The sequence below is a fragment of the Triturus cristatus genome, chromosome 1_2, assembly GCF_964204655.1.
Source record: "Triturus cristatus chromosome 1_2, aTriCri1.1, whole genome shotgun sequence".
Classification (NCBI taxonomy): domain Eukaryota; kingdom Metazoa; phylum Chordata; class Amphibia; order Caudata; family Salamandridae; genus Triturus; species Triturus cristatus.
In genome coordinates, this window is record NC_140580.1 from 256,991,381 (window position 1) to 257,014,764 (window position 23,384).

A 23,384-nucleotide genomic window follows, 5' to 3' on the forward strand; every position below is an offset into this window, starting at 1 on the left:
GCCATCTAGTTTTGGGCTCGGATAATTACAAGTTGTCTTTGTCCCAAGATATTTTCTTTGAGTCACAAGGCTGTGTGACTCCTCCTCTTGGTAATACTGTGCATGGTCATCGCAGATTGTTTTTTTCCGCCGACGGGTACGGATGTAGTCTCTTGCTCTCCGGTTCGAGACTTCTTCGGTCCGTTATATATCTCAACAGTATTGTCTTGATCGTTATCATATATTCCTCATACATAAACATCGTAGCAGGTTTTTGACTCCTTCCCTTGGCCTACGGGCCACGCCCATCTGGGCAACAATTCTCCATTTTCAACAAGATTGAGAATGATTTCCTAATGGGACGCACTCCGTTCCCCAAATTTTGTTCTGGACGTCATATATGCAGAAAACATTGAGTGCTCGTTTGCAGTAGTCTTTTCTTCTTTATTTGAAAACATGTGACAGGACAAAGAACAGCCGACACGTGTTTCGCCCAGGGGCCAGGGCTTTCTCAAGGCTGATTAAGAGAATGGGAGTGATAGAAAATGGAAGAAATCGACATGTCATAGGGTGGTGAACGGAGAGAAAGAAAGGCTGCGTCTCGGTCCCTATAATTCAGGAGCCTCGCTATACTTGGTCTCGGGGTTGCTCCTGGTGCTGGTCGTGGCGCTAGCAAGAGGTGAGCACGTTTCACTACAAATAGGTCAGAGAAAGTGTTCCTGCCCAGGAGGTCCACTAGTAAACATTCCACATATTGCTCCATGTTGCTGATACTTGTTGACTCTGCTATTCCTAGGATTCTGATGTTATCCGTCCGTGACCTGGCTTCTAAGACATCTGCCTTAAATTGGAGTGTCTTAAGGAGCTTGTCCATTGTTTTATGTCCCTCCACTTCAGTGTGCATTGTATCTTCAGTGTTCAACACTCTTTGCCCTACCACATCCAATCTATCACCATGCTTATCTATTCGCTTCGCCATACTGTTCATCCTGTATGTAATGGCGTCTATTTTGTTATCTATGTTTGTAAAGCTCTGTTACATGGCTCGCAGTATTTGTTTGATATCCGGCTCCGCCAGCGCGTCTGTTTCCTCCCATTCTGGCGGACCATCCGATTTGGTGGTGTCTTACGCAGTTCGAATTGCAGTTTAGACTGCAGCCTGTCCGTCTTGCCCATCTTGGGGTATTTTGCATACTCTGGCAACTTTGAGTCCCGATATTCCCATCGCTCCGGTTCTTTACAAACAGCATCCCCAGAGAGTATCAGATGCCCTTTTCAACAGTGATTTCCTGTCTGGTGCGCGGTCAGGCTTCAGGGTGGTCCCCCACTACGTGTCTGTAGTCCTCTCTAAAGCCGGTGGCTCAATGATTACAATGTGCTCCCTTAGACCATGCCTTTTCGCGTTTACTCTCCTCTCTACCGCTCACGCCAGATGCTTCTGTGAAAGTTCGAGTGATTGTCTGCTGTTAAGTCTATCTCTATATGCGAAGGCTATTGCTTGTTGAGGCTCTCTGCGGCCCACGTGATGCGCTTCTGCACTGTTCGTGTAACTGTGTGCGCAACGGGCCCTTCCAGTCTCGTGCGGCCTCCTCTGGTGCCAGTCGTTCAAGGTCCTTCAATTCCATTCCCCTGCACAACGTGGCCCAACTGTGTCTTCAGACGCTTTGCGGTTCGTGGCGTGCTTACAGGATCTTACTGCCGACTGCGCTCCAGGCGTTGGGGGTCATTTCCTTACTCGGCGCTGCGGCTTTTACGTGCGCCTCCGTAGGTAGGACGCACTTTCAATTCCGGCCCCGGCTGTTCGTCTCTGTTTGTTCTTAGTACCCCCAGGGGCACCCCGCTTTCCCCCCTCCCCCAAATTAGGTTACCCAAAGAAGACACAAGAAACAGTTGTAAATGGGTAACAAATGCTGCAGGATTTATTACATAATTCCAGGATATGTAATAGGTGGGTTATCTTACGGGCGATCCAAGGGCAGGCGGCCATCTACTTCACCTGCCCCGCCTGATGAGCCGGGCAGCACGGGAACGACCCGCAAGTGCTGCCCCCCAAGTGATTCTTTTTTCGATCACGTGCCGTTGAAATTCTACTCACACCCCCCCTCTCGGGGCGGAGCGACGCATAGCAAGCCCCCGGTTGTTCAGGCCCACAACCGCCCGCAGGCCTAGCGGGGCGCCGACCGGCTTCCGGGACCTCTCTGGAGGCTCCTCGTTTTGGCTCAGGCACCACGTGGTGCCGCGCAGAGGTACCCTTTGTACCGGCCTGCTTCCAGTTCGCCCTGTAACTCCGCCACAGCCCTGGAGGCGGCTAACCGTCGCAGCCAGGGCCCCCCACCAACCTAGCTCTTTACCTGCACCCTCTATTCACCAATGCTTCGCTTAAATCCAATAAAAACAGGTCCATGCCTATTTGGGAGAGGTGTACTCCATCCAAGTCGAAGTACCCCTTTACATTCCCCCGAATCATCTCATGGCGAATAAAGCCCAAACCACTTTCGGCGGGACTCAAACCCTGTGAGATCCCTTATAACCACAGGCCCAAGACATACCAGTGAGCTATAGCTCCTGGATTGTAGATGGCCCCATCTATGTCCCCAATCCCTAGACGCTATCCCAATCGGATAGGGTCTGTTGGAATAGAGGGGCCTGTGAAGATGTGCGATAACTATTCGCCCCCCAGCGGGAAGGTTACACCTATTCACAATCCTGGGCCTGCCCGCTTTGACTATTATGACGAGAAGGGTTACTTAACATTTGTACAGTCCCCTCAGATAGTTAACCTGGGGCACAGGAGTGCACCTCACTGCCAGCGCGTGACCATGGGCAAGGGGCGACTCTTGCCCCTGCCCACCATCCCTTATACCTTATAGGAATTATGCCCCTACGGATCCCTCAGTGATGATCCCTTAGGCATACCAGCTTCGGGAATCTGTTTGGCTTAAGCGTTGCGCGCTGTCATAATGTCCCCTTGTGTTTGCCCCGCTGACACCCCAGATATTGGGACAGCAGCACCAGTCTCCTGCAGCTGCCGTACGCGACCAGTGATTTCGGTGGGGGGGTGCCACCAGCCGCAATGGTCCTCCAAGCATTACGGAAAGCCCATTTTTACCTGGGCCTCTCTCCAACTGATGGTGATTACACCCAGCTGAAGGCCAGAGGCGCCTATGCACTAGTTTTGCTACTCGGCTCCCTTGTGGGAGGGCCACAGGGTTAGGGCAACGCGTGTGCTCCCAGGGCACGGTGCTGCTGGAAAGCAGATATCTGATACTCGCACGCTGGTACCTTATCTGTTGCTAAATGCCCTACTGCAGGAAGTTTCCCAAGAACCGTAGACTTCGCGGTCCCACCTAACTTGATCCCATCACCTGGGGGGAACCCAGTGGTGGCAGGACCTGGATGGTAACTCCATCCCGGCGTAGCTATCGCTTATTTGTGCCGCCGAAGCAGGCAATGCCCCCTTAGTCTCAAGTTCTACCCCAAGAGGATAACCTTGGGAGCAGACAAGTCTGTGGGAACCAACCGGAAACTTTGGTGCAAATACCGGCCCTATTCTGAACGTAGCGAGTGCTGCACGGTCAATAATGCCCTGATGCCCTGGGGCTCTACGTGGTCTTTACCAAACTTTGAACGACCGCACACTTGCTATATAACAACCATACCACTCCTCCTGCAGGCCTAACTCTTGGTTATGGTGCCCAGCTCAGTGTTCTGCAGGCCAATCGGCTCAGAGGTAAACCACGGGTTGCAATCCGCTCGCGAGCGGCGCACCCGCCACCACTTGGACAATCACGCCGGTAACCTTGTGCCGTGATTTAGGCCCTAGTGATGCGCTATGTGGCGACCACTTATTCTTTTGCCGCTATGTCAGAGCGTCCCCGAATTCAATGCGATTGGGGCGCTGCGCTGCACCCATATCTAACCCATCTAGTGGCTCAATCCAGACTTCCTTTAGCCTTAGATAATAACTACCATTCTATCTCGGTTGCGTTGCCCTGCCCGACTAGGCACCCACCCGGGTGTCTAGGTTACAGTTAGATATGTGTGAGTTCCCCATGTCAGTGACCGTTGAAGGCGGCCCACATAAGCATGTTGGCGGGGCCAGTTGCGGGCTTAAGCATACCTCTTTTAGACTGTCGGCAGCGACCCGTGTTTAACTGTTACTAACATGGCAATGACAGTTCTACGTTAGGACTATCCCCACACTGGTCCGCCCTGCCCAAGGACTGATGCACCTGGGAGGGCGAGGCCGTAAGCAATGGGGGGGGTAACGAGACAACAATGACAAGCGACCCAAGCCCCCTTTCAGCAAAAGGTTGGAGACGAGCGACACGTGGTCACGTGTGGTCAGGATCGGACTGCGCGACCCTTACTGTAATTAGCCCTCATAAGTCGCGCGAACTCGACCCCGTACTTACACAAGCCGGCACGGGGAGAATAGGGGATTTGTACCATATAACACGATCGCCGTGCCCGGCCACACGAGCACCGCACCCGATTAACCCTTGGGGAGCGGGGGGGATTAGTAATACCCGTAATCGCGTGATGTGGACAGTGCATGTCTTGGTATCATGTGTCCGCCTTATAGGAAGCCTGCATTTACATGATGAAGAGTTATAGCGCGCGAACTTGACCGGAAGGCATTGGAGCACTTTAACATGAGCACCGTATTTATATTACCTCTTCAGGCAGGGGGCGTTTACGACATTCATACCATATTACCCACTCCCCGACCGAACCGCGCGAGGCCCGCACCAGATTCTCCATTGAGGTGCGGGGGGTTTATTAATGCCAGTAATCGCGTATGTGAGAATTGCATGCACTTGTATTATTTATCTGCTTTATAGGAAGCCAGCAATACATGTTGCATAATTATATAGCGCAAGCTGAAGGTGTTGGAGCGCCTTACCTGAGCACCCTATTTACATTACCCATTCAAGCACGGGGGGCTTACAAGATTCGTATCATACTAAACGATCCCCGTGCCAGGTCCATTGCGCCTGCCGCACGCAGCCCACTGCATGCCCCCCCACCCTCAACGGCAGCGTAGCCGACGGGAGGGGGGGCGATAACCTTAACCAGGGAGCGCCACATGTGTTGCACCTCCCGCGATCAGCGGGGACCCAGGCAACTCCCAGCCGTGCAGTGCTGGTGTTTTGGGGCCGTGAACCCACGCTAGTCTCCTACGTGCTCGAGTATATGGAGCAAAATCTTGCGAGCAATGCATGCACTGGTATCATGGATCTGCCTGTATAGGCAGCTCGCAATTACATGTTGCATATTTATATAGTGCGAGATCGACCTGAAAGTATTGGAGCGCTTTACATGAGTGCCCTATTTACGTTACACATCCAGGCACTGGGCGCTTAATTCAAAATACAATATTACGTGATCGAGTGTACCAGATAACACGAGCACCGCGCCAGATTATCCATTGAGGTGCGGGGGTTTTAGTAATGCCCGTAATCGCGTAATGTGAACCATGCATGCACTTGTATCATGTATCCGCCTTATAGGAAGCCAAAAATACAAGTTGCATAAATATATAGCGCGAACTCGACCCGAAGGTAATGGAGCGCTTTACATGAGCATCTTATTTACATACACCTGCGGACGCGACATGCGGGCGGTCATACATCTAATTTTTAAATTTGTCCGCCTCGTGCGCCTCCTCCCCTTTCTATCCCCGCCCCTCGCCCGGCAACATCCCTTGGTGCCCCTGAGGTCTGGGCGCACCATTCTCGTGCACAATGCCGTCCCCGCCTCAAGCCTCGGCCGTCTAGGCGGCCAGCCACTAGCGAGACCGACCTGGAGGTGTTGGAGCGCTTTACGTGAGCGCCGTATTCAAATCACACCTTCCGATGCTGGGCGCTAAGTCCTTTTATCTCCCGCTCGAATGTCCCCGATCCTAATCCCCGTCTAAATTACACATCGGGGCACGTCAATAGTTAACACTCGCATAAATGCTTGCTTCTTGATGGTCCCGGGGAGATTAAGTGATTTGCCCAGAAACCCGGGATGTTCCGCGTCATTACCGAGACTCGCACCCAGATCCTCAGGCCCGAGGTCCGGCGAAAGCCCCGCCCCCGCAAATGCGTGTGCAACCTCACGGCAACTTGTCCTGCAGCGGCAAACCAGTTGCTAGCAAGATAATGCAGTGTTCCGCGGCGCGGTCTGAGCTAGGGGGGCCATGCCCTAGGCAGAGATGGTGAGCGCGCATCCCGACCCTTCCGAGCCAGGCTAAAGAGAGGGCTCCTAATGACCTAATATTTAGCGCAAGTGCGACCCGAAGGTATTTGAGCGCTTGCTAATACCGGTACCGGAGCTAATTGAAAAAGTGTAAGCGACCACGAGGCATGGAACCTGCTTTACCGCACCCAGGGCGGCCATGCCGCAGCCGGACCACATCCTCATCGCGGAGATTACGTGATTTAAAATGTATGCCCATTTCTTAATGTCCGGAATCGTCAAATGCAAGGACTGGTATCATGGATCTGCCTATATAGGCGGCCAGCAATTACGTGTTGCATAATTATATAGCGCGAGCTCGACCCGAAGGTATTGGAGTGCTTTACATGAGTGCCATATGTAAATTACACACCCAGGAAGGATTCTTATTGTGCGTGCTTAAAAAGCGCGAAATGGACCCGAAGGTATTGGATCGCTCTACTGAGTGGGGGGGTTATCCTGTTATCTTGGAGCGGAGTGGGGTCGGGGGCAGTGGCGCACCGGAGACGGATTAGGAGCAGCGCGGGAGCCGCTGTGCACCTCACTGGATCCCGCCGCGGGGTCTGGGCGCTGTGGGGGCAGTGGCGCACCGGAGACCATGCGCCGGGAGTAGTGTTCGCCTGATGTGCACGAGCACCGCCCACATAACCCATTCAATTGTAGGGGGTGTCGTACTGGCCGGAATCACCGAGGATGGTGGCGCGACCCCACCCCGAAGGTATTGGAGCGCTATACATGAGCACCGTATTTACATTACGCATTCAGGCACGGGGAAATGAAGTGATTTGGCCAGAATCACAGGATGTGGGCGCGACCCAAGATGATCGAACCCTAGTTACCAGCACCAAATTCGGCAGTCCCGCCGAAGCCCATCCCTTCGGCCTTCAACCTGACCTGCTCGTTCAACTCCCATGCTAAATGCACTCCCAAACCAATGAACTCTCCATTGGACGATAGGTGCACCCCTTCGAAAGGCTGCTAAAACTGCTGCAAATTATAGCGCGAGCTCGACCCGAAGGTATTGGAGCGCTATGCACGCGCGCCGTATTTACAATACGCATTTAGCCATGGGAACCTTAAATGATTTGGCCGGAATCACAGGATGTGGACTCGACCCGAGATGATTGACCCCTGGGTTCCAGCCCGAAAATCGGCAGTCTAGCCTAGGCACCCCATCCCTACAACTTTCAATCGGTGCGAGTTCGCCCGAGGTTGAAGGACGCCTTAAACAGCCCCGTAGTTACCTTATCCGTCAGGGCACTGGGAGAATAAGTGATCACAGGGTGTGGACGCGACTAAGAGGTTCGCAGCCTGCAAACCGCACCTTCGGCGGCTGCGCGACATCCTCATCGCGGCGGGTGCGTCATGCGCGGGCATCGATCTCGCTACCTCTCGCCCGCTGAGCTAAGCACTGCACCGCCGTTTGGTGCTGCGCCCCCTGCCTTCTAAATTCTCAAGGTGTCTGACCAGAGCTATATGGTAATTATTGTTTAAGAATTACTGCGAGCCTGCACCCAAGGAGCAGCTGAGCTCAGAGACCATTTTTATTGGACATGATCACCTCTTACTGGGACATGTTCACCTAGACCGGAGGTGCCGTACAAACCACGCCGACACTGGGGTAAAGTGGAGAACAGAGTGCACAAAGCACAGTGTGATTGTCAGGTGAAAACGTCTTTGACACAATACAGATCCGCATACTGTACACCTGTTAGGTAACACATACTTATACAAGATGAGGCATACAGTGACAACATCATTTGCCCAGAATCACACCATTTGTTGTACTTATCAGAACCAAGGTGGCCTAATACGAGATTACAAAAGTGATTTGAATAGAGCCACCAGGACGTTACTATTGTCCACAACCGGACTTCAAGGTCATATGCATCAGATGGGGTCAGCAGGGGAAACCGGCCCACCCCGTTACGGTTGGGTGACGTAACCGGTAACACGCTGCAAATCTAAAATCACTTGCTAGGCCCCTGGATACCTACCCCTGAACACACCCTTTCGTTGAAAAGGTGATTGGGGAAATTATATTCAGTTAGGATGAACCATCTGCCCTCGGTGTGAAGCGGCAAAGCCACCAGGCAGGAGGAACCCTGCGTGTTTGAAAGGCACACCTCCTCGAGCCGGGATTGGTGGCTGTTGATTAGGTGAGTGAATTCCTCTCTCAGGAACGGGGTGACGCCTGCGCGGGGCCTTGAGAGGTCAGGCGACATCGCCAACCAGCCTTTGGGATGTGAGGCAAACCCACTGTGCAAGGGCAGAAGCAACACGTTTTTGCTGCCTTGTAGCTGATTATACACGTATATTCCATACTCTATAGTTATGTACACAAACACACATACACAGTAATGCACACATTTTAGATGGCCAGGTAGATTCCGTCGCGTCTTTGGCTCAGTCCCCTCTAGGAGTTAACTTTGATGCGGCAAACGTTAATTATCTGGCAATGGGGGGGGGGGGGTGTAGTGCACAACTGTGCGACTTCAGCGCGGGGTGAGAAAACCGGACTATCCATGTCCCACCCCTCCCCCACAAGACCTTTTACTACCTAATGCCACAAAGAGCCCTGTAGGACACCAGGCGCGAACACCACTGCAGTTCGGCAATCAATGTGCGCGTGAACCGGTCGAGTGAGGGGGCAGGAACACTCCCTGATAATCCGACGGTGTAGAGCATCGCGCCCGTGAAAACAATTAAAGCCGTAGGGGGCGGGCATGCAGGCATGGGTATAAGAGCCTCCTGCTTTAATAGTAGGCCACTCGCGAGTGCAAGCCGCGCTGCCCCGAACCCCCCCTCAGGACCTAGCGCGATGCGCGGGTTGAGGCCTGCAGGCTTGACAATAAGAGCCTCAGGGGCAGGCGCGAAGTGCGGGGAATGAGTAAATGTTTAGGGGCTCGTGAATAACCAGTAAAACGCGCCGGAGGCGGGCCTGCACGCATGATAATTGCGGGCAGTGGTCCCGATAATTACTGTTTGGGGACGAACCCATGACCTCACCATTTCCTACTCATAGCACAAAGCCACTGTGCTACCTTCGCGTTAACTATTAAAAACGCGGTTACAATCAAGTGGTGTATAGCGGGCATTGGTGCCGTCACACATCCCCCCCCTACATTGCTCTAAGCCGACCACCTAAGTCGCCAATCGTGCCTCAATCTTGCGCCCCCTCCGCCCGTGGCGTTCCTCGCCACAGGGCCCCGTCGACCTGGTACTGCCCAGGGACAGGGCCGGGGCGGAGTGGTTGCTGCAAGACTCACCAGAACAAGAAGCGTGGAGGCGATGATGACCAACAGTGCCGCGGGGGCTGGAGGCGCACGAGGACGGCGCGGACGACGGACCGATGCTGTGAGGTGAGGTCAAAGGCGAGGTGGGCGACAAAGAGGTCGCCAGTGAGGGTGGGGGAAGGCTAAATAGCCTTCCCCTCACACCTGGGCCCGGAAGTGACGCGCCTTGCTAGTCACTTCCGGCCCCCGACACGGAGGGGGGGCAACCATCAGGATCCCTGCCCCCGCCCCCCCCGAAGGAGGGAGTGGGGAGGGGTGACCGGGGCCCCGGGGCCACTAAGGCGCCGACCGCCGAGTGGCCCCCTGCGGGGGCCGCGGTCAGCGGCATTTACGGGGTATCTCGTAGCCGCAACCTCATTGGGCTTGTGTACTATGTTTTCTCAGAACGAGGTGGGCATAGGGCGCTAGGATTATGCAAGATTGTCTCATGGGTTACAGGAGCTCTCCTAACCAGCCACCATCTATGTGCTCGGCAAGCTCCCCCCCCCCCACATGGGCACAATATTTGCCACTTCTAAAGGGTATGATACTTCATGCAGATGACATTTTTAAGCAACCTGTCAAAGCAAGAATAATTACTCCTCGCATTTGTAAGAAATACAAACCACCACCATTAGACCCCATTTTTGTTAGAGGACAGTTAACCTCTGACTCTTTAGTGATATCCATTACTAGGAAAAGAGCTTAACTCCCAAACAACAGGCGAAGCACCACCACCAGAAAGGGAGTCTAAACTTATGAATGCCTCTTATAAAAGAGTTGCAGCACAAGCAGCAAATCAGTGGTGTTAGCCATTACTAAGCGTTACTAGCAAGATATGGCAGGTCCCACTAGGACGAAATGGAGGGGCTTCTCTAACACCTCCTAGAGGAGCACAGAAAAAGAGGTCAAGAGATTGTCAATGAAGGCAAACTTATCACCAACAATTCCATTCCATTGCATTAGATGCAACCAACACTGCTGCTAGAAGTATAAATGCCAGTGTCCTAATAAGAAGACATGCATGGTTAAGAGTATCAGGTTTCAAACCTGGGGTACAACAAACCATATTAAATCTCCCATTTGACAAAGCACATCTCTTCGGCCTTTAAGTGGATACAGCCCTTGAGGGGGGCATGGCTAGCCATTTAATATGGCGAGCGCGAGCTTTTAGAGCTCCGACCCCTATCCCTCGTTTATCCTGTGAAAACCCTGTAATCCCAAACCATCGTAGCACAAATGATGAGGCGTTAGGTTGGCGAGCACACGTAGATACTAATTCCGGCTTAAAGAACCCACAAACACGCAGATTGCCGGCAGAGCGGGTGCCTCTACAGTAGCCGCACACATGAGAGACGGATCGCTGGTAGGAACAACTGTGGCCGCAACTGTGAAGGCTCACGGGTCGGGCCAGCTCCGGAGTGTGGAACTGGCTGGGGGCCAGTGCGGATGAGGTGCACTGGTAACTTTAAAGAGCAGGCGGGCGGCCGCTGACCGTACGCCGCCGAGGATCTCGCATGTGCAGAGAATCTGGAGCTTCCTGCCCTTGGTTCCTGATATGACAGAGGGCCCCGGCTGGAGACGACGAGCCATGGCTGAGTAGGGTGCCGAGCACTGGTAGGTCTGCCCCCCACTGGAAACGGGGACGGAGCAAGTGCGATTCCTGTAGCAAAGCGACAAACTGGGGTGGTGGAGAGCGAATTACCCCCTGAGCGCCGGAAAAAAGGAGCTCAGCACCTGCACCGCTGGCCTTACCTGCAGGAGATGGTTAGAGCGTGAGGCGTAGGAGCGCGGAGAAGAGTGCGAAGAAGTTACGTGAGGCACGACTGGTGACTGGGGCTCCCGAACTGGGCCGCATGAGAGCGGCGTGGCTGGGTCACAGGCCAGGAGACATCAGCATTGAGGCAGTGAGAGAAAAGGCGAGCAGGAGGCTTGCTGAGGGTTGGACTTTGCAAGGTGCGGTGCCCACTCTGTCTGTCTAGCGTGCCACCATTTGCATATAGATAGGGCGCTCCATTGGAGTGCCCTATCTATATGCAAATGGTGGCACGCTAGACAGACAGAGTGGGCACCGCACCTTGCACCCTCGCCTGAAACACGGCCTTACAGGTACAGGGGTCAGATCGGGGCCGGCCACTGCCGTGGTGTGTAGGGGAGACCTCTGGCAGTTCTTCAATTGCAGTCAGGGGCTAAAGTTCCTCTACTGGGGGGGGCCCTGAGGCAGTGAACTGTGCCCCCACGCGGAGCCCGGAGTGCAGCGATGCAGGAGCAGCTATACCACGGTGAAGCGTCAACTCCGCAACCTAGAAATCAGCTACTCCTTGCTCTCCCCAACCAGACGGAGAGTGGTCGCGAAGGGTGCTGTCCTCTTTTTTGATTCTCTCTCCGAGGTCTGGGACTGGTTGGAGGAGTCAGGGCTGTGGCAGGGCCAAGGCCACACACAGAAGATGTCCCAGGGAAGTCTGGCAGAAGAAGCTGCCATCGTGGCATACGGGGAGGCCCCAAAGGTATGACTTCGATCTCCGCGGTCCCTACCCTGAATAGAGGAGCATGAAGAGGCAGGACACAATACAAGTGGCCGCAACAATCGGGACCGCGGTGCGGCGTAGGGATCGTGACCCAAGCCCATCTGGCTCGACGACTGCCAATGGTTCTACATCATCCAGGCTTGACGACCTTGATGGACCACACCCACCAGATGTCACGCCACAGACGGCAGATCACATTATATGACTAAGTGCTAGCCCTCCTTAATGAGATGTGAAATGAACGTGCATGTGGTGGCTCACTGGCATATTCCACTAAGATACTTGATAATTTACACTCATGTTGTACAATAGGGCCACTCTGTGCATTAACGCATGCAGCATCCATACAACGCCGCGAACAGCGATACACAAGCCTCACATACATCTGCAATTGTGGGAAGGCTGTGAACAACAATAGCATTGTCGCAACACAGAGGTATTCCCAAATCCCAGATAGCCACATACCGCACACACCCATACTAGACAGCACACTCGCATAGTTGTTGCCAAAGTTGGGCACCCCAGTTTGAATGAACGTCACTCTTGAGTTCGCCCCTAATAGTTATGCACGTTCTAGTTCAAACCCATGTTTTATTTTTAGTATTGTTATCTCGGAGCACACCCTCTAACCACAAGATTTGCCGCGTCTTGTTCGCCCTATGCCGCGCCGAACAACGTACAGTTCAGACATGACACAAGCAAATATAGTTACATGGAACGTGCGTGGCATGCGCACTCCGGCGTGTAGATATTCGATATATTTTTACCTACAGCGTAGTTCTGCTAGTATCGCTCTACTGCATGACACACGTTGAGCTGGAGCTCTTGCACAGGAGATGGAGAGGCCATGTGAATGGTACTTCTTACTCGCCCATGCGCGTGGTGCCTTAATCTGGGTGAGGGCTGGGTCTCATTTGTGAGTGAAGAGGAGACATGGAAAGCAGGTATGCATTTGTGAGAGGGCAGTTGAATGGTCAAATGTTGCTAATAGGCTCCATTTATGCCCCAAACATAGACCAGCCCTCCTTATCTGATAACTTAACTAGAGTGTTGGCCAAGTGGAGCAGAATCCTAGCTTATAGGTGGGGATTTCAACTCAGTGCTTAATGTAGATCTAGATAGATCTTTCCAGCCACTCACCAGAACTGCAGCTGCTTTTAACACGCAGGCCTTGCCAGACTGGCTTTCTCACTGGGAGCTATCAGATATTTGGCGCGCCCTTAACCTCAACATAAGAGTTTACTCATACTCCGCGGTACACAGACCTTTATGTGCAGCTTGATTGTATGGTGGGTTCACATACCTTGTTTCCCCTTGTCCGGCAGATAGAATATCTAGGTCGGACACACTCAGATCATAACCCCCAGCTGCTGCAGCTTCCTTGGGAGGTAGACCACCCCCCGGTCCCCACGTGACGACTCCAACCGGCGCCGCTGGAGGAACCAGCATTCTGCTCATCCCTAAGGACGGTGATCCTTGAATACTCCGAGGTTAATGAAGGGCACTGTAGGTGACAATCAATGGAATGGGAAGCCTTTAAGGTAACAGTGAGAGGGTATTGTCTGGGGGCCACCTGGAACGTACGCAAGCAACTGTCTGACTTCCATAAAAGAATAGAAGCACAGCTGCTGAGGCACGAAACAAACGGGGAGGGGGAGGCAGGGACGTGCAGCATCTGGAGATACTAAGTGCAGAACATACCGAACAGTTGGAGTACCTCCGATGTCATAACTATGCAGCACACACAGTTTGCGCATATGCCCCAGCAGACTTGGCTGGTCAGATACTCACCTGGCTCATAAGACAAGGACATACCCGTAAGCCAATTGGTGTGTTATGTACTGACATGGGGCACATTCTATACACGCAGCACGACATGCATGCAGCCATGACCCATCACTGCACCCAGTTATACCAGTCCCAGGGTCCATGCAACGAGCAAAGCTTAGAGATGGCTTTAGAACGTATACAGCTGCCCGAGGGGACACCAGCGCACATAGAGCTACTGAATGAGCCGATCTTGCCAGAAGAGATCAGGGAAGCAATTGTGTCCCTGGCTACGGGTAACACACTGGGGCCAGATGGGCTGCCGGCAGAGTATTAAAAGGCATACCAAGGGTCGCTCATACAGCATCTCATGCTCTGTACACGGCCGCACTGGAAGGGCGACAATTCCCTCCATCCCTGCATGAGGCGCACTTGGTGTCACTGCTTCAACCCGACAAGGACCCTACGGAAATTGGCTTATATAAACTTCTCACCCTGCTTAATACCTATTACAAAATACTAGCATAGGTTCTGGTGTACAGGCTTGCGCAGGTGGTGCACCACGCTGATACACATGGATCAGAATGGCTTTGTGCCGTCCCGAAGCACTTCACTTAACTTGCATAGTTTCTTTAGGATTGTGTTCGGCTACACCCACGCCTTGCCGTGGGCAGGTAGCTGAATACTAGACCTCGAGAAAGCCTTTGATTCCCTGGAATGGGACTATCTGTTCTGGGCGCTACTTTCCTTCAGTTGACCCGCCTGCTACACACCAAACCAGTCGTCCGGGTCAAAACGGGGCCCTACATTTCAGGCGCAATCCCAATACTGAGAGGGGTGAGGCAGGCATGCCTTTCTCCCCTCTCCACGCTTGCAATAGAGCCACTTGCGAAGACAATACGCACCCAGCTGGATATTATCCTGGGGGATGACAAGCATAGGGTGTCGCTGTATGCAGAGGACCTTTTAGTCTATCTTCGTGACATTGAAACTATACCTTGCCAGCTGGTGCAGATCCTATGTGATTTTGAAGCACACTCAGGATTGAAGGTCAACACTGATAAATCTTGCTTATACTCATTAAGTGCAGGGAATCTCGACTCGGGCTTTGTCCTTAATGGCGGGAGGGTACAGTGGAGAGAGAACACATTCTGCAATTTGGGCATGAGAATATATTGACAACCCACGGATCTATTCGACGGTAACCTGGGCAGGGCACTAATGGCTATCAGATCTCATATGCGGTTCTGGAGCACACTCCCGCTCACCGTAACAAGCAGAATAGCACGTAACAAAATGGTGACCCTCCTGAGGCTCCTATACTATTCCACAAACCTACCGCTGTACATCCCGGCTTCCTTTTTTGGTACGTTGGAGAGGGCAATCGGAGATTTCATATGGGGCAGTGCCCGACACAGAATAGCAATAAAGAAGTTATACCTGCCCATGGACCATCTGGAGCATCTCCGTGCTTTGGGCACTATTACCTGGCTGCCCAGTTGCAGTGGATAGCCATGTGAATGGCTGATCGCCAACGAGATGATACGGCAGCCATGCGACCACCCTACACATTACCGCAGCTGATCAGGCTCTTTCATCCCAGGGCAAACGTACGGCCTCCAGAGCCCCTGCTGCTTAGCGTGGCATATAAGTGCTTCCGTAGAAGTCTGTACATAACTCGACATATAACACCCTAGGCGCCTGCGTTGCCCTTTGAGGGGTCTCCAAGAGGCCAGTCGGCTCTCACAGCCGCCAAACTTTAGGATGTGCTTCCACCAGGTCAATTCCTTCTACACCGCTCGCTAGTAACTACACTAGCAGCTAAATGGGGCGACCACGCAACTGAGCCGCAGGCACCTCTCACCATAGAGTACCTACACGTTATGGGTCAGGGTAGGAATCTCATGCGGTGGTTCGCGCCCTCGCTTTGACAGCACACAGCAATTAGCCTAGACTCACTTAGGCGCAACTGGGAGCAGAATTTGAGCTGTCAATTTTCAGACGCGGAGTGGGCTCTGGTGTTGGAAAGCCCAGTGTGCATTCCCAGAAACATGCGGTTCTGACCAATTCAATACTACCTTACTCAAAGAGCATATCTCATGCCTGCCAAAATTAACCGATACTTTAGCCGCACCCGCTCCCCCCACCCAAGATGCGCCACCCTCGATGTAGACCTGATACATATGCTTTGGGACTGAGCTCACCTCTGCACATACTGGAGAGGTGTGGCACACATGCTATATGTTTGCACTGAATGTGTGATACCCTTCGAATGGCCGACTTACATTTTACACAAATACCGCAGAACCCGCAGCACCAAAGTAACCTCCAGATTCTTCGATTTAGGTATAGTGGCAGCCAAAAGATTAATCACCAAGAAATGGAAAGCACCGAACCCTCCACATGTGCAGGCATGGTGCCGCTCAGTGCTCGCCTGGGCCAAAGCGGAAAGCATAGCAATCAGACATGAAGAAACTATAGGCCTACGACGAAAGGTTCCTATCGCCACGATTTGGGATGCCTTGCTGGCAAAACAGCAGCAGACTATTGGCGACGTGGGGGAGGGAGGGGACCCGCAGGGCCTGACCCAGCAGACTGAAAACGCAAGCGTGCACCGCAGTACCGGTTTAACCAAGACACTTGGTCAGTTGCCACACATGGCATATATGCATACACAGCCACACGTTGCCGTATGGGGAATGAACAAGCAGGCAATAATGTATAGGATCTGAGTAGAGGGGCAGGTGGGGGGCTCTGACTTTGTTTTTTAATTGGAATTTATTTTGTTTCTAAGCTTTTACTTATGTTAATCAGTTATTCTCACAAGGTTGCTGTTGGTAATCTCGCACTATAAACAATAGAATAACAATACGTCATGGTAAAGGGTGTTCCACCCGGGCTCCCATGCGTATGTCACGTGTAGATCAAGCGTATTATACCTGGGTAACGCCTAGTATGTGAGCTGGCGCACCATTAACACCATTGGATCATACATGATGTTAACAAATGTTTTTCCAATGTATGGTGATGAATGCACAGTAATCTGTTGAAATCAAAAATGTAATAAAACATATTTGAAAAAAAAAGTGGAGTCAGCCCTTGAGAAAATAAAAAAAGTTTCCTTTCGTAGGCCCAGTTACAAACAAGGGTGAAGGACAGCTTCCACAGATACCTCTGGATCACAATATAAAACTCGGAGACAAACCTCAACAACAAAAACCTTCTACAGAGGTTCTTACAGAGGTAACAATTTTAAAGGAAGAGGCAGAGGAAACAATATCCTTTCCTCCAGTACCAATACTAAACAATGACTCCTTCACCTTTCCCCCACAACACCAGCTATCGATTGGGGGTCGTCATCAACAATTTCTCAAATTGGAATTTGATTACAACAGACCAATGAGTCTTAGAAATTATCCAACATGGTTATTGTCTGGAGCTTATAACAACTCCTCCAAAATTCCACCTCGCAAACTCAAACCATCCATGCAAAATCAAATCCTTCTCCTACAAGAAATAACAGCTCAGTTGCAAAAAGGACCAATAGAACTAGTTCCACTGTAATATCACGGGACAGGGGTGTATTCTCTATACTTTCTTATTCCCAAAATAGCTGGATCTCTCAGGCCTATTCTAGATCTCAGACCACTAAATTATTACATAATATCAGAACATTTCCACATGGTCACTCTTGAGGAGAACATCCCTTTACTACAAAAAGGAGACTTCATGGCAACCTTAGATCATCCTTGACATAGAAAAAACCTAAAATTTCTATTTCAGGGAAAACATTATCAGTTCAAAGTTCTTATCTTTGCGTTCACTACAGCACCAAGAGTATTCACAAAATGTGTGGCAGAATGTCTTCCCTTTATCTAGACGGCTGGCTAATCAAAGCAAACACATTCACAAAGTCAAAATATTTATTTCAGTTAATTAAACCATAATATTTGCACAGCTCGATACATACAATAAAAGTTTCAAATTCATTAAGTGTAAGCAGCTTTTTTATGGCTTTAAATTGAGTTTAGAAATGTTTTAGTTAAAATACCATTACTAAAAATATAAAAATTGTGTACTTGTATATTAGAGTATGCATTACATTCCGCTCCAATGTAAGAACTTTGTCACTTTTTATAATAGCCAATCATTTTCCTATTTCGTCACATTTAAGTATTTATAGATTACATAGTCTTCACAAATCCCTTTGCTGTCAATAATTGATCTGCTTTACGAATTAATTTTATAAAAACAGCTATTATTTGTAGAGTCTCCCCTTTCATGTAAAAAAGCAAGGCATGTCAACAAGTTATGATGTAATGTAAATTAAAAAGTCTTTTCAGTAAAACCTTACGTTCAGGATTTAATGTAGGACAGATTGATATAATATGTGTTAGGCTTTCCTCATATCTTTGACATAATCTGCACTTGGTATCATGTGGTTTCAGCTGCCATTAGAGGATATATTCCAGTGTTTGGCATACACCAAATCGTAGGTGAAGTAACTTAATTTTATAAAATGATTTTAATAATGTTGTTAAATACATCTGTGGACGGGGCTGTTTGTACGAGTCAATAGTTGTCCAGGCATGTCTTCTCTTTCTAAATTCTTCTTTCTTTAATCCATGACAACCTCTTTATTTGTTTAATAATGGCTTTCTTTAAGGAGTTGTGAGGTAGTACCAAATTCCAAAGCTCCTTTACTGTCTCGAAAGCCAATGCCCAAGTGTTTACATTCAGTTAAGTTTTATTTTGGATTTCTTCCCACAGGAGGGCACGGAGTGTAGTTTCATCAGAAGCCCTTAGTAAAGATATGTATTTAATAAGGCACCCTGTTTGAACCATTTTTTGGTTGGTTAGACTAAATTCTAGTTGAATCTGTGGCAGTGACGCACTCTGGGGGAGGTGAAACGAGAGTCGAAAAACCTTACTTTGTACAGAGTAGAAAAAGGTAACAAACTGTCCAGGAAAACAACTGTACCATAGTAAAGAGTTGGAATAAATTTGGCCTTTATTGCTGCTAGTAGTGGCTGGAAAGTTGGACTTTGTAATTTCTGGTATAGATGTTGGAAGGCTAAAATTAAGGACGCAAGTTTTGGTTTCAAAGTATTCTGATGAAATTGATGCATTAGATCATGGTAACCAAACGCAGACATATTTATACTAAGAGCCTCGGCGAAGTGTCTTCCCGCATAATGACCAACTCCCCTTCTTATTGATTTTCCGGCCAAAAATCACAACAGGTGTTTTTGTGAAGTTGATAGTCATTTTGTTTTCGATGCAATAAAGGTCTAGAGGGTTTACTATTCTTTGTAGGCAAATCCCAGTTAGGTTAAGCAGAACTAAATCATCTGCATATTGTAACAAGGTCACTTTTGTGTTCTCCAGAGTTGGAGGATGTGAGTTGGCTGACTCTAAAATAGTGCTTAGATCTGCCAGAAATACATTAAAAAGAATTGGCGCCAGAACGCAGCCTTGCTTCAGGCGTCTTTTTATCAAAATTTTATCTGTCAGCCCTTTGTATGTCCAAGTTTGACCTGGGCCCATTTATTAGTGTATAAGAGCTGGATTGCACGTAATAGGTTTCTAGGGATGTCCCAATTGATCAGCTTCTTCCATAACAGATTTCGGCTGACATAATCAAAGGCTTTGGAAAAATCCACAAAGCACGTGTACAGAAGGTTTTTTTTATACTCATTTATCCATGATTATTGTGAGTGCTCCCAAGGTATCTACTGTACAGATCCGTCAATATTAGGCCCGCAAATATTTTAGAATCTATATCTAGGAGAGCAATCGTGCGGTAGCTATCTGGGGAAGAATAAGGACCTTTCTTATATATTGGCCGAAAAATAGAGCCACTCCATGTTTCAGTAATTGCCTTTGTCGCTAGGCAGAAGTTAAACCAGGAATATAAGTGGCAACTCCAAACATCTCAGTCTAATTTACATATGGCCCCGGGGAGGCCGTTTGGACCAGGTGCACCATTACCTCTACTTTTCCCAGTCCTTTTTGTAATTTCATTTTGGGTGAAGGAGAGAGGTGTTTCATGTAAAACTCTTGAAACCTTAGGTGTATGCACCTCTTGTGTGTCATCTAGGGTACTTATGTGAGTCTTCCATGATTTTTCTGTTACGTTGTTACTGACTGCCCCTGTGTGATTTCAATCTAATCGATTTATTAATGCCCATAGAGATTTCGTATTGTTTTTACAAGCTTGTACTATGTCAATTCGATCTTGGTCAGTTTTGGACTTTTTTGCTTTCCAAATCGCTTTTTTATAAGCTTTGCGCAGATCTCTGATTTTTTTCATGTGCCTGGATGCCTGAGTGGGGACTAATAGATTTAATGTCTTTGTCTAAGGCCCTTCTTGTTGTCTAAGAATTTTTGAATGCCAGATTTGATTATTTGAACATTGCAGCAATGTCCATTTTTTGTTTGTTGTTGTTAGAGTAGCTTTAAGTTCTTCTTGCATCATACCCCAGGCCAAGATTGGATCTTTTGAAATCCAATTGATGGTTGAACCACTCCTTTTCCAGGTCTCGTATCTGGTTGTTTTCAATTTGTTCCATCTGATTCTTTTCCCGTTTTTACCTGTGTCCTGCAAACCAATTGGTTTATATGTCTGATTCTTTGCATTATAACTTACTATATTAATGACCTGCGCAGAGTGATCACTTTCACACCTTGCGATTATTTTGTAGGACAGAATCTTAGGGAATAGTTTTAGAGATACAAAAGTGTGGTCTAATACTGAGTCTGTTTTGTTAGATTTTCTTGTTGCGGTCACCGGGATATCATCTTGGGTACTCCCATTCAATGCCCTGAGTCAGAGTGCCTCCAATGTTTGCAGTAATGCATGATCTGGTTTGTTTACTGAACCATTTTTGAAATTTGAATTGGAATAAATCAGTTCATGTCTGTTCTTTTTTGATAACCACTTCTCCCCAAATGGTTTGCCAGATTTGCGTTATAGTCACCAGTGACTATACGTGGAATATCACAGTGTGAGATTTCCAATTCCATAAGAAAATCTTCGATTACTTTTATATTTCTTCATTTTTGTGTTGAGCTGGGATGAATATATATATTTAAGATTATAATTGAGCCTGACATGCTTCCGTAATTTCAGTTATTTATTATTATTCCTTGTATGGAAGTTGCGTTAGTTGTCAAGCTAGTGAAGGAGAAGTTTTTATCTAAGGATACGTAGATTGGCAATCCCCCTTTTGGGAGGCTGTTTTTCTTTGGTTTTTGAGCAGTAATACATATTTCTGATTATCTTCTAGTGGCTGTTCTCCCATATTCCATGTCTCTGTCAGACATATGATGTCAAAACGTTTAAAGTATTTTTCAAGTTCAAGAGCTGTGTATAATTTCTTAATGTCTGCAATGTTCCATGAGACTATGGTAATGGAGTTTAATATTTTAGCAACTTGATTTACTTTGGAAACTTTAATGTTAGCTTGAATTTGTTCACGTAAATTTGATTGAATTTGATGTTTATTTTTTCCGTGGAGAGTATCGGCATTTAAATCATGTCAATCTCTTCTATTTTGGTTAAGCATAGGGGTAAGCCTTTTCCAGTCAAATACGTTGTGATGATCTACGTTGGAAATTTGACAGATACGCTCTTGTGGTCCATTCAGAGATATTGTTAATGTCGCCCTTGTAGGTGTAAGGACAACATTCCCTGCACCTTTCGCGTTCTTCAATAAAGAAATTGTCATGGCTTGCACAGTCTTATATTTGTCTGATAAATTTGCTTGATCGGTAAATAGGGGAACTGACGGGTATTTTTCCTCTGTTATCTCTGCTATCTTAATTCTCCAATCAAGGAAAACACTACGTTTAGTTATAATCAGATCTACGATTTTGAGAGATGACCAAGTTACTAGTGTGACCTCATATGGATTTCCACTCTTAAACTCTATTGCCTCTGTACATGTGGATGGTAGGTGTTTTAGATCTTTCTGTGCCGCTAGTAGTTTCAAAATGTTAGATCTATTTAAAATGTAATTTCTACCCCGTGATTTATAGTGGGATTGGAATAGGGTTTTCGTATTTTTCCTTCGCAACATCTCTTGATTTGTGTTGCTACGAACTAAATCAGTAGCAGTTGGAGGGTTAATTCCTGAAGTGGTACATTGGTTTACTGGTACAATCCTGTCTGTGGAAGACTGAACTAAGCTAGTATGGCGATTCCTTGATGCAATTCTCCTTTTTTTGTGATCTTTCCAATGGCGATTTAATAGAAATTGGTTGTATGTCACTATCCCAAGAAAACTGGGGTGAGATGGTGTGCCGAAGTATGTGCTGAGAGTTTCTTTTCTGCTGTGAATCCCTAGATCTTGGTGCAAGTTGTTTTTGTTCTCTTATTCTACTCTAGGCCTTATTTGTAGTAAGAGTAGGTGATTTTGATTTTACTTTGTTTGGATTGTGATCATTTGTAATCTTTTAAATGGATATGCTGCAGAACGGTGGAATCACAGTGTCCTCCATTTGAGTCTTGATGAATGGTTAGATCGTTTTGTTCTATAATGGTACCAAGTCTTCGTTTGTTTAAAAACTGGGAAGAAATTTGTTGTTACTACTTTCAGTTTCCTTGATTTTTCGAATTTTCTTCTTTTTATTTTGTTTCACTTATTTCTTGAAATGGCATCTGGTTCCGATGCAAAGTTTACTGCCATACTCTTATTAAGTGATTACAAAATGTCTGCTGACTCCTTTTTGAATGAGTTCCAGACTTCTGATGACTCGAGACTAGTAATGTCAGCTAAAGAGTCATCAGACTTCGGGATTTCACATCGATATTATTGGAGGAATCCTGATTACAATGTACTTCAGCAATTATACACTCTTTTGGCTAGAGTTGTGATTCTGAAAAAAATGGTTGAGAGCTGCTTTGTTCTGACGATTCCTTGCCATCTGTCGCTGTTTTGTATATAGTGCGCTTGTTATCAGTATTTGATGGAAGATGCGCCTATAGAATTTTAATTTCTTCCACCAAAGTAGATACAATAGTTGGAAATTCTTGGAGTTTTTCCATGACAGGGCTGCAAGTACAGCATTGGTTTTGTTTATCATTTTGTTTGTGTACTTCAGGTGTTTTTGCAGCCTGATGCAATAACTCTTTTATCGTGATGTACATATTCTCAAGTCGAGAATCAAAGGCGGCAGTGAATTGTGCTAGTGATTCCAGTACTGCTATTTGAATGTCAAATTTGTTGGATTGGTATTCAAGAGCTTTTGATGTAGTGTCAAGTGTCTGAAATAATCGAAGCCAGGTGTCTGATTCCGTAATTCTGGTATATTCGCGTGAAGTAGTTAGCTCATCATTGTGTAGCGTAAAATGTTCCCAGCACATCTCGCTCACTGTCTTTTTTTTTGTGATTCCTGGGAAAGAGCCTTTGATGAAACCTCCACTGGTTGAGCAGATCAGGCATTTATTTAAATTGTGTGATCATCATTAGGGGATCGAAGTAGATCGAAGATAAAGAATGATTGATCACTTGGAGTTTGTACTTCTTTTATTGTAAACTGAGTGTCTTTTTTGACAGATGAAGGACTATTTATTGACGAAAGGGAGAGATGTTGCTCTTTATCCATC

At 48.2% G+C, this 23,384-nt stretch overlaps 1 protein-coding gene across 5 annotated transcripts in view; it reads left to right on the plus strand.

Annotated features, from left to right (window-relative positions):
• The window catches only part of CCAR1 (cell division cycle and apoptosis regulator 1), a 2,209,777-nt gene that overhangs the window by 623,177 nt on the left and 1,563,216 nt on the right, over positions 1–23,384 (plus strand). The window lies entirely within an intron of this gene.